Here is a 15,208-nt window from a genome sequence, read left to right as displayed (position 1 = left end):
TTGCTGAATAAAGTAATGAGAACATAAATCTTTCTGCTCCCTAAATTAGGGAGAAAGAATTCAATATTTTGCTATTAAGTATGATGTTAGCTGTAGGATTTTCCTAAACACCCTTTACAGGATGAGGAAGAGTATTTCTGCTCTTAGCTTGCTTAGTTTTAATCATGAGAGGGTATGAATATTGTCAAAGGCTTTTTGTTGTTGTTGCTGCAAATATTGAGATGGTTAATTTGATCCACCTCCCCCTTTTATTCTTTTTAATGTAGTAAATTGCTCAGATTAATGGCCCTGATTGCATTCCTGGGATAAAACCCCACTTGGTCAATGTATTTTTTCTTTTGTATAGTATTGGGTTGATTTGCTGTGTTAAGAATTTGGATTTTGTGATCTATGTGCATAAGGGATGTTCGTCTTTATTTGTAAAGTCTTTGTCAGAGATTGGTAATAGGGTTATTCTGGCTCCTTAAATGAGTTGAGACACATTTCCTGTTTCTTTATTTTCTAACAAAGTTTGTATAGAATTGGAGTTTTTTTTTTTTCATTATTTTATAAAAATCATTGGTAAAACCATCTGGGCTTGGAGTTTTCTTTTTGAAAGGTTTCTTTGTTGAATTCTAAATTTAATTTCTGTAAGATATATAGCCTTCTCAGATTTTCTGTTACTTTTTTGTCTGTTTTGGTAAGACAAGGTTTTCATAAACTTTTTGTCAATTTTATGTTATCATATTTATTGGCAGAAAGTTGTTTATAGGGGCACCTGGGTGGTTCAGTGGTTGAGTGTCTGCTTTTGGCTCAGGTCGAGATCCCAGGGACCTGGGATCGAGATCCCAGGGACAGGGGGTCTGCTTCTCCCTCTGCCTATGTCTCTGCCTCTCTCTTGCAAATAAATAAATAAAATCTTAAAAAAAGAGAAAATTGTTTATAATACCATTTTTATTTTCCTCTTATAGCCCATTATTATGTAGCAATGTCCACTGTGTTACTGTTGATACTAGAATTTGTGTTTTCTCTCTTTCTGCTGTTGTCAATTTTATTATTTGTTTTATAAAAACGTTTGACTTTGTTAATTTTTTTTGTTTACACATTTTCCAGTTCATTTTATTTGTTCTTTATTCTTATCATTACTTCCTTTCTTCTCTTTACTTTGAGAATAGTTTGCTCTTCTTTTTCTAACTGTAAAAAATTTTAATTTCACATCACAGTAAAAGAAACAAAAAGCACTTTCATTCATGTACTACAAATATAAATTCTAAAATGAATTTAGCGTCTTCCAGAACTTGTTTTTTTCTTCTTCTAGTACTTGTAATGAAGATGCTCAAATGAAATCTATTTTCTAACTTTTTGAGATGGAAGTTCAGCTTAATGGTTTTACATCTTTTTATTTTCTAATGTAAACATTTAATATAATTTTCCTTCTACCACTTCTTTAGCAGCATCTCACAAATTTTAGCATATTGTGTTCCATTATCATTTTATTTCCAATATTTCCAGTATTTTCCCTTAGATTTATTCTTTGATCCATAGGCTACTTAATGTATTCTTTAATTTCCAACTGTTTGGGAGCATTTCTAGATATTTTATTAAATATATGTATATCTTACTATTAATTTTTAGTTTAATCTTATGTTGTAAGATTTCAATCATTTGAAATGTATTAAAACGCAGTCTATCTTAATGAATAGTCCAGTACACTGAAAGAGTGTGTATTCTAAAGTGTTGGGTGTAGTGTTCTAAAATGCCTACTAGGTCACATGGATTAATAGCAACTTCCCAGTTGCTATGCTTACTAATTTTGCGTATGTGTGTTTATTTGTTCTGTAAATTACAAAGAGGAGATATTAAAATCTCCAATTATGATTATGGATTTGTATTAGTTCTGTCAATCATTGGTTCATTCATTATGAAAGTCTGTTAATAAGTGAATGCATATTTAAGTTTGTTTTATCTTCCTGATAAATTTATTCTTTTGTGATTATGAAGTTCCTTCTTTATGTCTGATAATATCCTTAGTCTTAAAGTCTAATTCAGATACTATTAATATAGCCACACCAGCTTTATTATGTGTATTATTTGCACAGTGTACATTTCCATCCTTTTACCTTTAACCTGTCTTTTAATGTGTGATTCTTGTTGACAGCATATAGTTGAGCCTTGCTTTTTTGTCTATTTTAACTCTTCTGGCTTTCAATTGGAATGTTTCGCACATTTACATTTAGTGTGATATGGTTGGGTTCATATCTCTTATTATTTATTTTATACTTATCCTATTTTTTTCATTGTTTTGTTTATTTTTATTTTGCCTTGATTTTTGCTCTTCCATTCTATTTTCTTTGCTATTTCTTTTGGAAGAATTAAAAAAAAAACTTTCTTTTAATCTCTATTGGCTTTTTATCTATATGTATAATTTTGACTAGATATTTTTAGATGTTCTAAAAATTGTGATAATGTAGCTTAATTTTTCAAAAATTAAATTAGAATTATCTCTGAAATTAAATTAATTAAAACAAAATCAATATTATACTACTTTACTTAAAACAGTATGTTTACATTTATCTACTCTATTTCTTGGGTTATATGAGTAATATCTATACATAGGATAATTTGAGTTGAAATGTTATTATTTTTAACAGTAATTTCTAGAAGAAATTAAGAGATAATAAAAGATACTATTTTGTATTTACCTACATATTTGTCATTTTCACTTCTTATTCCACCCTCTAGATCCAAGTTTCAACTTGGCATCATTTTTCTCTGGGCTGAAGAACTTCTGTTAATATTTTTTGTAATAAGCTTATCTGTTGGCAACATGCTCTCAGCTTTTATTTATCTTAAAGTCTTAACTTCACCTTCATTTTTGAAGAATATCTCTACTAGCTATAGAATTCTGGATTGACATTTCTTTTTTATTTTAGCACTTTAAGAAGATGTTTCTAGTTTCTGATTTCCATTATTTCTGAAAAGTTTCCATTGTTTCTGATTTCTTCTGGTTTCCATCGTTTCTGATAAGAAGCCAGTTATCAATTCACACTATTGTTTCCCTATAGGTAAACATTTATATACATATGTAGTATGGGTGCCTTTAGGATTTGCTTTTTGTATGTGACTTTCAGCCAGTTTACTGTACTGTATCTTGGTATCATTCTCTTTGTATTTCTTTGAGTTTCTTGAATCTGTAGGTTGATATTTTTCACTACATTTGCGATTTTTTCCATTATATCTTACTACCTTTTTCTCTGCTCCTTTTTCCCTCTCTTCTCTCCTTTGAGAAATTCTATTACATGTATGTTAGAAAGCTTGATATCTTCTTATAGGCCCCTGAAGTTCTGTTCATCTTTTTAAAAATATTTTCTCTTTTTCAGATTGGATAATTTCTATGGGTTTGTCCTCTATGACTCTTTCTTCTAGAGTCCACAATCTATTTTGAAGCCCATCTAACAGATTTTTCATTTCAAATGTGACACTTTTGGAGCCTTTACATTTTTAACAGCTTTTATTTATCCGCTGATATGCCTCATGTTGACTTAGTAGTTCCACCTTTTCCATTAAATTCTTAAGCGTATTTATATTATCTTGCTTAATGTCCTTTCTTAATTCCTTAACATCTGAGTAATCTATGGGTCTGTCTTGGCTGTCTTTTTTCTTGGGTTTTATACCACATTTTCTTTCTCTTTATCATGTACAGTAATTAATTGATTGTACATTCAACATTGATATTGTGGATAATACATTATAGGAAATCTGGTTTTCAGTTTTCATTAGAAGGAGTTATATTTTGTCTGGCAAACAATTAAATTACTTGGAATGTTCTCTGTCCTGTGAAATGTGTTTCAGTTCTTTGTCAGGGCTTGTGGGGGATAGTTTTGTCTTTACTCTTAGGATATGGCTCTTATTTGGAATATGGTCTTTACTCATAGGGTGTGGTGCTTTTAGAATCCGGACTAAATACCCAAGGTTCCCAGAGATGTCTGCCATTCTAACTGGGCCAGAATTCTGTCTTCTAGCATTATGTAATTTCTATCTCCTGTTCTGCCCTCAGCCCTAAAGCAAACATTCTCTTTCAGGACTCACAAGATTTTCTTTCTGAATGCAAATTTAGCAGTAAGCCAAAGATTCACCAAAAACCTGTGCAGAGATTCCTAGGGCTGTTGCTGTCCTGAGATCTCCCCTTTCTAGGATCCTGTCCTGAAAGTCCCAAATGCTTCAGCTGTCCTGCAGATTTGTATTAGTCTTTACAACTGAACAAAATCACCATGGTCTGCTTGGGCTCTGTCTCCCTGCACTGCAGTCCAATGTTTGTTTTGTTTCTTGTATCACTCCAACTACAATATAAGTGGAACAACATAACTGTCAAAATGACATTTGTTGGTTTTGTTCACTGATTTATTCCTGCAACTAGACTAGTGACTGGCATATACAGATTGCTCAATAAATATGTGTTGTTAGAGTTAATTGATATATTTTTAAGGATGATCAGTCTTACTTTTACAGAAATATGCTAAATAATGAAGTTAAGCAAGTGTAAACTCTGTCAATGGATGGTCAGTGCTTCTGGGAGAGGACCATTTTAGAATATCTTGTTATTTTGACTTACAACTGGAATGTTCAGTCCAGCTACATCAATCATTTTTCTGTTCCTCATTACATATGCCAACCTTCTTCCTTAGAAATGTTGCAGTTCCATCTCCCTGGAAACTGTCTCCTTGCTCTTCCCATGAACAATGTTCTTTATATCATTCAAAAGTCAACTCAAATGCCATTTTAGAGAGGCCTTCCTTGTTCTAAAATAGAAGCATGCACACCCGCCAGTTTCTAACACCATGCTTGATTTTCTTAAGAGAACATATCTCTGAATTACCTTATTTTTACATATTTATTGTCTTATCTGTTTTCCAAGAAGATGAACTCTGTAAGAGCCAGAGTCACATGGGGTTTCTTCAAATTAATGCCCAGAACCTAACATAGTGCTTGGTTCTCTGTAAGCGCTTAAGAAATTTTTCTGATGATAAGCAGAACTCTAAGATGGCTTCCATGATCTCCACACCTTGGCATTACTCCTGTAATTATGTTATACAACATGGCAAAGGGATTTTGCAGATGTAATCAAGGTTGCAAATCAGTTACCTAATCAATTGAGACCTTTCAGAGCAGAGAATTTTCTCTGGCTGGCAGCAGAGGAGGGGTCAGAGAGATTCCAAGTGCAAGAAGGATTTGATGAGCCACTGCTGACTTTGAAGATGGAGAGGAGCACATATAAAGATCAGAGAGAGGCCTCTACAGCAGCCAGCAAGGGAATGAGTACCTCAGTCTTACTACCACAAGGAACTGAATGCTTCCAATAACCAAACAAACTTAGAAGCAGATATTTTCCAGCACCTCAAGGTAAGAGCCCAACCTGGCTGACACTTTGATTTGGCCTTAAGCTGAGAGCCTAGTTGAGCCTATCTGGACTTTTGACCTACAGAACAGTGAGATAATGAATGGACACCATAATAAGCTGCTAAATTTGTGGTGACTTATGCAACAATAAGAAACTGATACAAGGCTTCAATAAATATTTATGCTTTTTCTTCTGCCTCAGCACAACATCTCAGTTTCATGGATGAATGATCTCCTCCTCTACAGAGGTGACAATGGCCTAGTAGGTTGTGACCCACTGACTTAGCTTTATCATGTGTCAGAAATGTCCCTTGACAATCCTTCACTGCAAAGGATCTCTTTATCTTTGCTCACCTATCTTTCCTTCTTGCTCATCTCTGAGGAAGAGATGCTTCTTTTGGAGTTTTAATTATTCCACTGGTGATTTTAAACACAGCATGACCTGCTTTGTCAGAGTATTGCTTCTTCTGCTATCATCCGTTTTGGCTCATATGTGCCACTTCCTCTATCAGATGCTTCTTCTTTGTCTATAAATAAAAATTAGCAAACATATCATCTCACTATTTTTGGTTTAGTAGTCACGCTTTTTGAAAGCAGAGTCAGCACTCACCTCATCTTCCTCACCATCAACCAATTTTTGAAAGTATAGTTTTATTTATGTTTAGTAGAATTAATCTATATGTACTTTGTACAAAATCCAAAACACACAAGAGTATAAAAAAGAGTAAGCCTTACTCGCATTCTTGTCCCATTGATATTCAGTTCCCCTTCTTAGAGGCAACCGTTTGTCTGTGTGTGTATCTTTCCAGGGCCAATGTATGTGTGTGTGTATGTGTGTGTACATGTGTGTACATATGCATATACATTTGTTTAATGCCTAACCTCTTATTCTAACTCCCACTGATCCTATTCTTTTGGAAGGCACCAATACTTTTATATTTTGTTTTCCTTATTTCCTGGCTCTTCATTAATCTCTCACTTCTCTTGATTTCCATGAAGCATTTGACCTTCTCAAAACAACACATTTCATCATGCCACCTCAACTCTTTAAAAGCCCTCGTACGGGTGCCTGAGTGCCTTAGTCCATTAAGCATCAGACTCTTGGTCTCAGCTTGGGTCATGATCTCAGGGTTGTGAGATGGAACCTGGTGGTGGGCTCCATGCTCAGTGGGGAGTCTGCTTGGGATTCTCTCTCTCCTTCTCCCTCTGCCCCTCCCACTTGTGTTCTCTCTTTCTCCCTCTCTAAAATAAGTAAATAAATCTTTAAAAAAATCCTTGTTGTTTCATAATAGTGCAGTTTTTAGATGGTCTCCTAAATCCCAGATTACATGTCCATTTTATAGTTGCCTCCTTTTCTGACTCCTATCTTCTCAATGTTAGGGTCCAAGGCTCTGATCTCATGGATTTCTACAGTTTTAACCATTAACCTTATGTGGATTATTGCCAAGCTCATCCTTTTAAATAGCCCAAACAGATTAGCCAAATTCTAGCTCTTTATTTTAGCAGACTATGAGCATACCCCCTCCCCTGACATTCCATAACTATTTAGGATAGGATTTCTAAAGCTAACGCCTACTTCAGCTCTTTCGGGGGCGTCTGGAAAGGGGAGACCCAGAAAATAGTGGCTCTTGCTGACATCCCCACTGGTGTTAACTGTTCCACTTAGGTTCTATCCATTCTTAGATTTATAGATAATTCTTTCCTCTCAGCTCTCATATAACCCCCATTACCAGACAAAGTCAGTTCTTGGTTTATAATCCCTTCCCACCTGTTCCTTCTTGCTATACTCGTCGTAAATCATGCCTAGATAAAGTCTGCTAAATATTTTCAATGCTTCTATATGCTCTCTTCCCTTACCCATTCCCTTACCATTACGTTGTCTAATTCAATTCTCTATTCTTATTCAAAACCTTAAATGACTCCCTATTGCTTGTAAGATAAAATAAACATTCCTTAGCTTATCATTCAGAGTTGAAAATAATCTGACTCCAACATACTTATGCAGCTTCATTCCTCAATCAACACTCCATTTATCTTGCATTGCGGTAACTGGAGTTTTCCATGGCCATACCATCCTGTTCCTGAACTTTTCATCATAATATAATGGCTCTCCATACCTCCCTTCTTTCCAGTTTCCTGCATCACTGACACTTTTAAAAAACCTTTCATCAATTCAAGGCTAAGTAAAATGCCTCTTCATCTACTAAGTATTCTCTGATGTCATCTGTTTGCTATGTAGTTTACAAGCCTTGCTTGTACACTGATTGCTTATGTGCAAAGAGTAGAAAACCAAAGCTACTGAACACCCAATATGCACTGGTTACTCTGCTAGGTACTATCATCTCATTGAATCTTTGCAACTGTTATGGTGCTATTGTATCAACCCAAGATTGCACAACTAGGTTATGGAGCTAGGAGCCTACCCCAGGTGGTCTAAATTGAAAAACAAAAGCAAAACAAACAAAACAAAAAGCCAGGAATAGAGCAGAGTAAACAAAGAACAAAAAGACTCTGTGTCTGTAGTTCCATTTGAAACTATACTAATTGTACTGGTAAGTTCAGGTCATATGACACTATTTAATGGATGTATCCTGTTTGTACATTGAGGTCCACAGTTCATTTGGGGCTACTTCCTCTCATTCCTTACCCAGTGCTCCTTTTCATGGTTCACTTTTACTTGTCATTCAGGTCTCAAATGAAATGTCATTTCCTCAAAAAACCTTTCCCCACCCACCCTTTGTCCCACCCAGGTGTGGTGCTTTGTTACATACTCTCATTGTACTTTGTACTTTTCCCTGTGTAAAATCATCACAATTCAGTTATTCATGTAGTTACATATTTTATTACTTGTTAATATCCAGGAAATTGCTTATTAATTACCTAAGCATGAACTAATTTATGGGTAAATACCATATCTTTTCCTTGAAAAGTGTATCACTGAAAGTATTCCCCATCACTCCCTTTGTGGCGAATTAATGAATGGATGGACTGATAGATAAAAGAACAATTCTCAAAACTCTCCTAGTCTAGATTTCTGAGAAAGGCAGCCCAGGAATGATTAAATTGTGTGTGTGTGTGTGTGTGTGTGTGTGTGTGTGCGCGTGTGTGAAAGCAGAAAATTTTAATTGTCTAATATCCTTTTGTTGCTAACCACTAAAACTACCAGCATACTGCCTATCCCTATAGATTTCACCTTAGGTTCTTTCTTTCTTTCTTTCTTTCTTTCTTTCTTTCTTTCTTTCTTTCTCTAATTCTAGTTAGAAATGTGTCTTTAATATGCTTGGCTTATCTGTCTCAGAAGAGTTGGAAAATGTTAAATAATACAACACAACATAAACAACATAAATAATGGCAGTACTACATTGTCAACATTAAGCTGATTCATTTAAGAACTGGCAGCATCAAGAGTTGTTTCAAAGAAATTTAATATTTGAAGATCTTATAGATACACAGTAAGTATTAATTAGTCTGAGTAGTATTTACAACCCATGAGAAATTTGTTTTCCCACATAGCTATTTTCATCTGAGGTTAAACACAAGCCACAATGAAAGGCCTTTGTTTGGATTCAGTGTGATGCTCTTGGAACAATACCTAGATGTCAAGACAATATCTCTAACATGGTGGATTTATACTGCACCATGCTTCACAGAAGCTTAATTGTGTTGTTGTTTTAAAGACAAACTTGTGCCAAAGATCTGGCATTCTGCAGAGGATGCCAGATGCTTACCCTGGAAAGTCTCTTCTCAGAAATAGGTGGGTGTTCCATCTCACAATCCTGCCCAAAGGCAAAGCCTTAGCTCTGTACTATTCAAGGAGTTCTCAGGGAGAATCACTTTTCTGACAATGGGAAATATTTTTCTTCCAGTGGTGTCGAGTACATAGTAAGCACTCAAAGATACTATTGATTGCTCTTTTAAATTTAAAAATCAGGGCAGCCTGGGTGGCTCAGCAGTTTAGCGCTGCCTTGAGCCCAAGGCCTGATCCTGGAGACCCAGGATCGAGTTCCACATCAGGCTCCCTTCATAGAGCCAGCTTCTCCCTCTGCCTGTATCTGCCTCTCTCTGTGTGTGTCTCTCATGAATAAATAAATAAAATCTTTAATAAATAAATAAATTTAAAAATCAGTATCTCCTGCCCAATTTTACTCTGAATGTCAGCTTCCAGCTGTCTACTCTGCATCTCTTCTTAAATCTCTGCTACTTAAGAGTCTATCCATCCTCCCAACCCAGGCTTTAGGCCAAGCCAACTCCAATCTAGGGCCTTTTCATCCTCTGTAAATGGCACTCTGTCCACCAAATAGTTCAAGACCAAAATATAGGGGTTCCTGTGGATTACTCTTGCTCTGTAACATCCCGCTCAAATCTACCAGTAAGTTCCTTGACTCTACCTCCAAACTATCTCTCTAACTCATTTAAAGCCTACTCTCTGATTGAGTCAGCTGTAGCCCATGAGCATCCTCTCTTGCCTGTTTGATCTCTCTCTCTTCCACTCTTGCTTCTTTAAAGTCCATTTTCCCCACAGCAGCCTGGGCAAGCCTTGTAACAGTGCAAACCAGATCATTCCACTCCCCTGACAGCTTCCAAAACTATTCAGAATGAAATCACGTTCATTGCCCCCCCAACCATAAGGCCCTATAGATCTCCCCTTGCCAAAGGAGAACCCCATCTACTTTACTTTTCCCACTCACTCACCATTCCCCAGCCACAAGTGCCTTGACTCTGACCCTCCAACACACTGAATGATTCCAGGTTCATGGGCTTGGCATTTGGGGGTCCTGCTATTTAAAATTTCCACCTTCCACGTCTATGTGGGACTTACTTCTTGTCTTTCAGGCCACAGTTCAAATAACACCTCCTCAGATTGCCCTACCTCCTTTCCTTTCAATCACATTACCCTATTTTATTTTTTTAATACCACTTGATTATATCTAATGGTGTCATTTGCTCACATGTATTTGTTGCATATCTCTCCATTAGTTTATAAGGTCCTCGAGCTCAAATACGGACTCTGTTGGTCATTGCTGCATTCCCAACATGTAAAAGTGTGACCAGCTGGCTGGCCAAAAATGCACATAAGGCCAATCTGTCTCAGTGAGACCAGACATCTTCCTGAGTCCTGATTCCTAAATTTTTACAGAGCAATATTTGGCTAGGGTCAGTCACAGACAGGACAAAAGAATCTAGGTTCAATATTAATATTATTTTTAAAAGATTTTATTTATTTATTTGAGAGAGAGAGAGAGAGTTGGCAAGTGAGAGAAAGAACATGAGCAGGGGTTAGGGGAAGAGGAAAAGGGAGAAGCAGTCTCCCCGCTAAGTAGGGAGCCTGATGTGGGGTTTGATCCCAGGACTCCAGGATCATGACCTGAGCTGAAGGCAGACGCTTAACCAACTGAATCACCCACCCAGGCATTCCTAGGTTCGATATTATAACAAAATAAAACAAAACATAAACAGAGATGGTGTTTCCACAGAGACAAAGTGCATTTAGGAGATATTGAATATCACCTGAGATTTTTTTCAAGCTAAGCCTGAGTGCACCCAGGAAAGCCACAGCTCCAGGCACCCAAGCACCTCTCTTTTGCCAGAGTGTCTCTGCTTCAATCTGCTTCATCTTTTAGAAATGTAACTGGTTCCCACAAATGAGATTCTGACAAATAGGATCCTACTAGTGCAAATGAATGTGACTGCTTAATAGATATATTTACGAATATTTAGAAGTCCTCTTCTGAACCTTTAAAAGTAGATATAAGGTGCATTTCTTGTCATTCACACTTCTCCTAGCTTTCTGGACCCACTGTCACTACTCTATTAAGATCTCCCCCTCTTACTTTGGCCTGGATAGTAACTGGAAATGTCTCTGTCTCCTTTCCTCTCCCTTCTGCTAATTCCTTTGTCACCCTGCTGTTAAAGTAACTTCACCCCTCCCAAGCCCAGATCCGAGTGTCCCATCCCAGTTGTCTCCCCATGCCTACTGCACTCACACTCATCAGCCTGGACTGAGACCTTACCTTACTCTTCCTTCCGAGTCTCTGTACTCTGCATACCCTTCACACCAGCCACACTTGACTAGTTCCCAACACAGCCTGAAGTTCTCCCTTCTCCTACCTGGCTGTGCTCTGGCCATTCCTCACACTGATTCTTTCCATTCAGACTTGCCAATTGAAAGCCCACTTATGGTCCCCTAGGCTTCCTCATTGCCCACCTCACCTCATCCTCAGGACATCATCTCCCTCTTCCTTTGTGCCCACAACTCTGCCCTCATCCTCTTTGCCTACAGAATAGATACCTATCTACCTCTCAAAGCTATTATGGGTGTTGATATAAGTGCAAATAATTTGGAAGCTAGAAATGTGAAGTATGCTTATTCCTATCTGCTACATGAGGGCAGGGACCATTTCCATTCATCTCTGCACCTAACCTCCAGCCCCAATGCATGCCAGTATCTAGGAGAGTCCATTCTCTTCAATGCAATTCTGAAAAAAAAGAGAAAGGACCCATTCAGACTCATACTTGGTACCTAAACTTGAATTTTCAAGTTGCTCAGAAGAGTTATTTCTGATCTAGAGGGGAAAAATGCCTGAAGAAAAGTTTTAGGTTGTTTATTAACTGCTTTATTTGAATAACAGATTATTTGTGGGGAGGTCCAGGTGAACCTCTGAAGTGAGGACTATTATGGGTGTTTCATGTGCTTTCAAAAGTTCAGCCCCCAGTTTTGGGAGCTCCCAGCCCAGGAACTCTTTGGGGCAGAATTTGAATGATACAGTTGCATTAAGGCAGATACAGGTTTGTCTGATGGCCAGGGTGTATGGTATATTTCCAAAAGGCGGGCTAGACAGAAGGAAAAGAAAATAGGATCCCTAAAGTAACACTCTGTGGAGAAGTCTTGATGAATGGTCCAGTCTCTGCAGCAATGCTTGGATGATGCAGGGAGTAGATGTTTTAGGGTGAAGCTGTGCTTGGCTTTCCTATGACTCAGCTCCTTTCCAGTCTTATAGTGTTGGATCAGCATAACTGGACAATCAGGTTACACACTGAACAAGAATACACATAGGAAGATATTATTGACATAGTGAATTTGCACATACTATCTTTTTTGTTTGTGTCTTTACTTTTGCAATTTTCTGCCACAGGAAAACCAAGTAGGGGAGGCCCTGGTAGGGCACCCTAGATGGGGAGGGCTATTAAAAGTGAAAAGAACTATGCCATTAAGAGCCCAATAGTTCCATGTTAATGTTCCTTCAAAAAGATTGGTTTGGGGAAGTAGGAGTTTCCTTACTTGTCATGGTGGAGAAAAGTGCCAGAGCCCAGTAGTCCAGAAGTCATTGACAGAGCCAGAGCAGAGCAGATGTATGGTCAATGGGGGAGTGTGGAGGTTCCCAGTCCTGGTTAAAACCACTGCTGTTGAAGCACATACACAATTAGATCATCACTAATTCTCTCTTCCCACCTAGCCTGCTTTCCCCAAGCTCTTTAAAGGGAATAAATGTGTCTTAGTCATATTTATCCCCTGAGGACTTAGTACAGGGTCTGGTGCATAATATTTACTTATATGATTGGTTGATGGATGTCCATGGGTTTTATAAGTTTCATCCAGGAGGCTTCAGATACCCATGTTCTCTTCATTCCTTTTGTGTTTACTTCTCAGACTTGGAGTGTCATCACAAGGAGGTAATATTTTCAATAAACAATGTAAACCTTCACTCAATACATAAGTTAGGAAATATCATGGCAGGAACCACCAGGTGGCTTTCTTTCCAGGCTCAGTTTTTCCATCTTTCCTCCATTTTCAAGTTATCAGAAATACCTTCCTATACCCTAAAATTCAGGACACTGATCAAGTCAGTGAAGAAGCTTTTATTCTAAGCCTGCTGGGTATAAAGGACTGCATTTTACTCTAGGAAGGGATTCAAAGTCTTTCCAAATAAATGACCTGCTTGCCTAGCTGTCAAAATCTGGGCCTCATTGGTAGTCTTACCACAGCCGTAATTCAAGTTTATGTGCCAGAAATGGAACTTCTGTCTTTCAAATTCAAGAAAGTCTTCAGACCATGGCTGTCTTGCACAATACGGAGCTACTATTAGAGCCACTAAGGGTATTTACAGGGTGTTTAAATAACGTAGTGCAAAGAATAGGAGGTTTGAAAGTCTGTCTGGGAGCTGGAGAATTGATTTCCATAAATCTAAGACCCGAAAAATGCCTTTTTTGTTCAAATGTTGGAAAGAATTTTGTCGACCTTTTTGCTTCATTGGGATTTCTTTACGTTTTCCTGGTAACCAGAAACAAATTTCACAATTTGTGTCGCACTTGGCTCCTGTTCCAAGAGTGAGGGAAAGCTGGTTGTTATTTCAGTAATCCCTGCACGGGGAGTATGGAGAACGCTGCGCCGAGCAAGGCCGCCAGCAGCCAGCCCTGCCAAACCAAACAGAAATCAGTGTGGACAATGGAAAGATTATGCGGTGGAAAGTGGATACCCCGAATGGAGGGCAGGAAAGCCATGTCAATTATATTTAGAAGCAGCATCCCTCCGGCAGGTTACAAAGCCATCCCCTCAAGCATTTAGAAGGATGCTGTTCCACCAGAAGCTCACCCGCAAAAGTTCAGTGGGTGAAGCCCACGCACAATGCTTTTTCTCTTACAACTTCCTGTGTGCCTCGATTTCTGGCCACGAATCTTTCCGAGACCCCTGTGTCCTTTCATCCACACTAGAGCAGGCCGTCCAGTGCTCCCGAGAGAGGAGCTGGACCAAGCCCCGGCTGCCCGGAGCAAATGCAGGGGGCTCCGAGGTGCCCTGCAGCAGGTGCACTCCCGAAAGGCCGCGTGAAGGACACGCTGCTCCCCTTCCTTCCCACACTTACCTTGACCTGCCTGCCGAGAAGACAAAGAAAAAGAGAACAAAAGGCAAACAGAACCCCTGGGTTTTCCACGCCACCAAAGCCCCAATGAGGGCCTCATGGGGTAAGCCCTTAGGATGACTCCTAGTGGCCGAGGGGGCCCCTGGTCAGTCACTGTTGCAAGCTGAAGGCCAAGTGGCTTGGCTCCCATTGCCAGCCAGTGGCCAGGCTTGGCCAGGTGCCCCGCCAAACAGTCATTTCAGCTCTGAGCTCGAGGCTGAGAACTGACTTCCGTGACTGAGGCGCTGTGTACCCGAGTGTAAATGATTCTTTGATCCCCATCTCTTTTTTTAAAAAAGCAAAATCAAACAAGTAATTTTTAACAGTGAAGCAATCGGAAGTACAACAAATAATCTGACCTTGTACGATAACCAAGATGTTTAGGTAGTATTGTTGCTGGAAACAGACCTTGCTTGTTCATGTGTTTGTTTTTGAAGAAATGAGGCTTGGAGGATATAATAAAGCTCCACCTTCATCCCTCCCTTTGCCAGAGGGTACCTCCTAAATTCAGTTGGCATGGGTCATTCCCATGTGATTTTTAGGACCTTTACCATGGGTTCTTATTCATAAGTGGATATATATATGTATGATTCTGCATGTTTTTTAAATTTACATAAATGATGTATTTTACATATTTTTCTTCAATTTACTTTTTGTGCTCAACCTACTGTTTTTGAAATGTGGAAGTGTGAATATTGGTAAATCTAGCTTTAAGGTTGTCTAATATTCCTTTATTTTTTAAAGGATTTTATTTATTTAATTGAGAGAGAGTGAGCACAAGTAGGGTGAGGGGCAGAGGCGGAAGGAGAAGCAGACTCCCCACTGAGCAGGGAGCCTGATGTGGGGCTGGATCTCAGGACCCCAAGATCATGACCTGAGCCAAAGGTAGACACTTAACTGACTCAGCCACCCTGGTGCCCCTATATTCCTTTAAGTAA

General features: G+C 38.5%; 1 protein-coding gene and 1 long non-coding RNA gene across 3 annotated transcripts in view; one reads left to right on the top strand and one right to left on the bottom strand.

Moving 5' to 3' along the window:
* Positions 1-15,208, top strand: part of STARD13 (StAR related lipid transfer domain containing 13) — a 519,929-nt gene that overhangs the window by 48,738 nt on the left and 455,983 nt on the right. The gene's annotated exons all lie outside the window — the stretch shown is intronic.
* Positions 11,968-14,391, bottom strand: LOC140594062 (uncharacterized). Its single transcript, XR_011994586.1, has 3 exons — positions 14,235-14,391; positions 12,656-12,777; positions 11,968-12,410 (listed from the first exon to the last, which is right to left on the bottom strand). It is a non-coding gene; the product is annotated as an uncharacterized lncRNA (long non-coding RNA).

Source organism: Vulpes vulpes, chromosome 9 (genome assembly GCF_048418805.1).
Source record: "Vulpes vulpes isolate BD-2025 chromosome 9, VulVul3, whole genome shotgun sequence".
In the NCBI taxonomy this organism is placed as follows: domain Eukaryota; kingdom Metazoa; phylum Chordata; class Mammalia; order Carnivora; family Canidae; genus Vulpes; species Vulpes vulpes.
The sequence above is the reverse complement of the archived record's forward strand: the minus strand, read 5'-3'. Positions and strand labels throughout refer to the sequence as shown.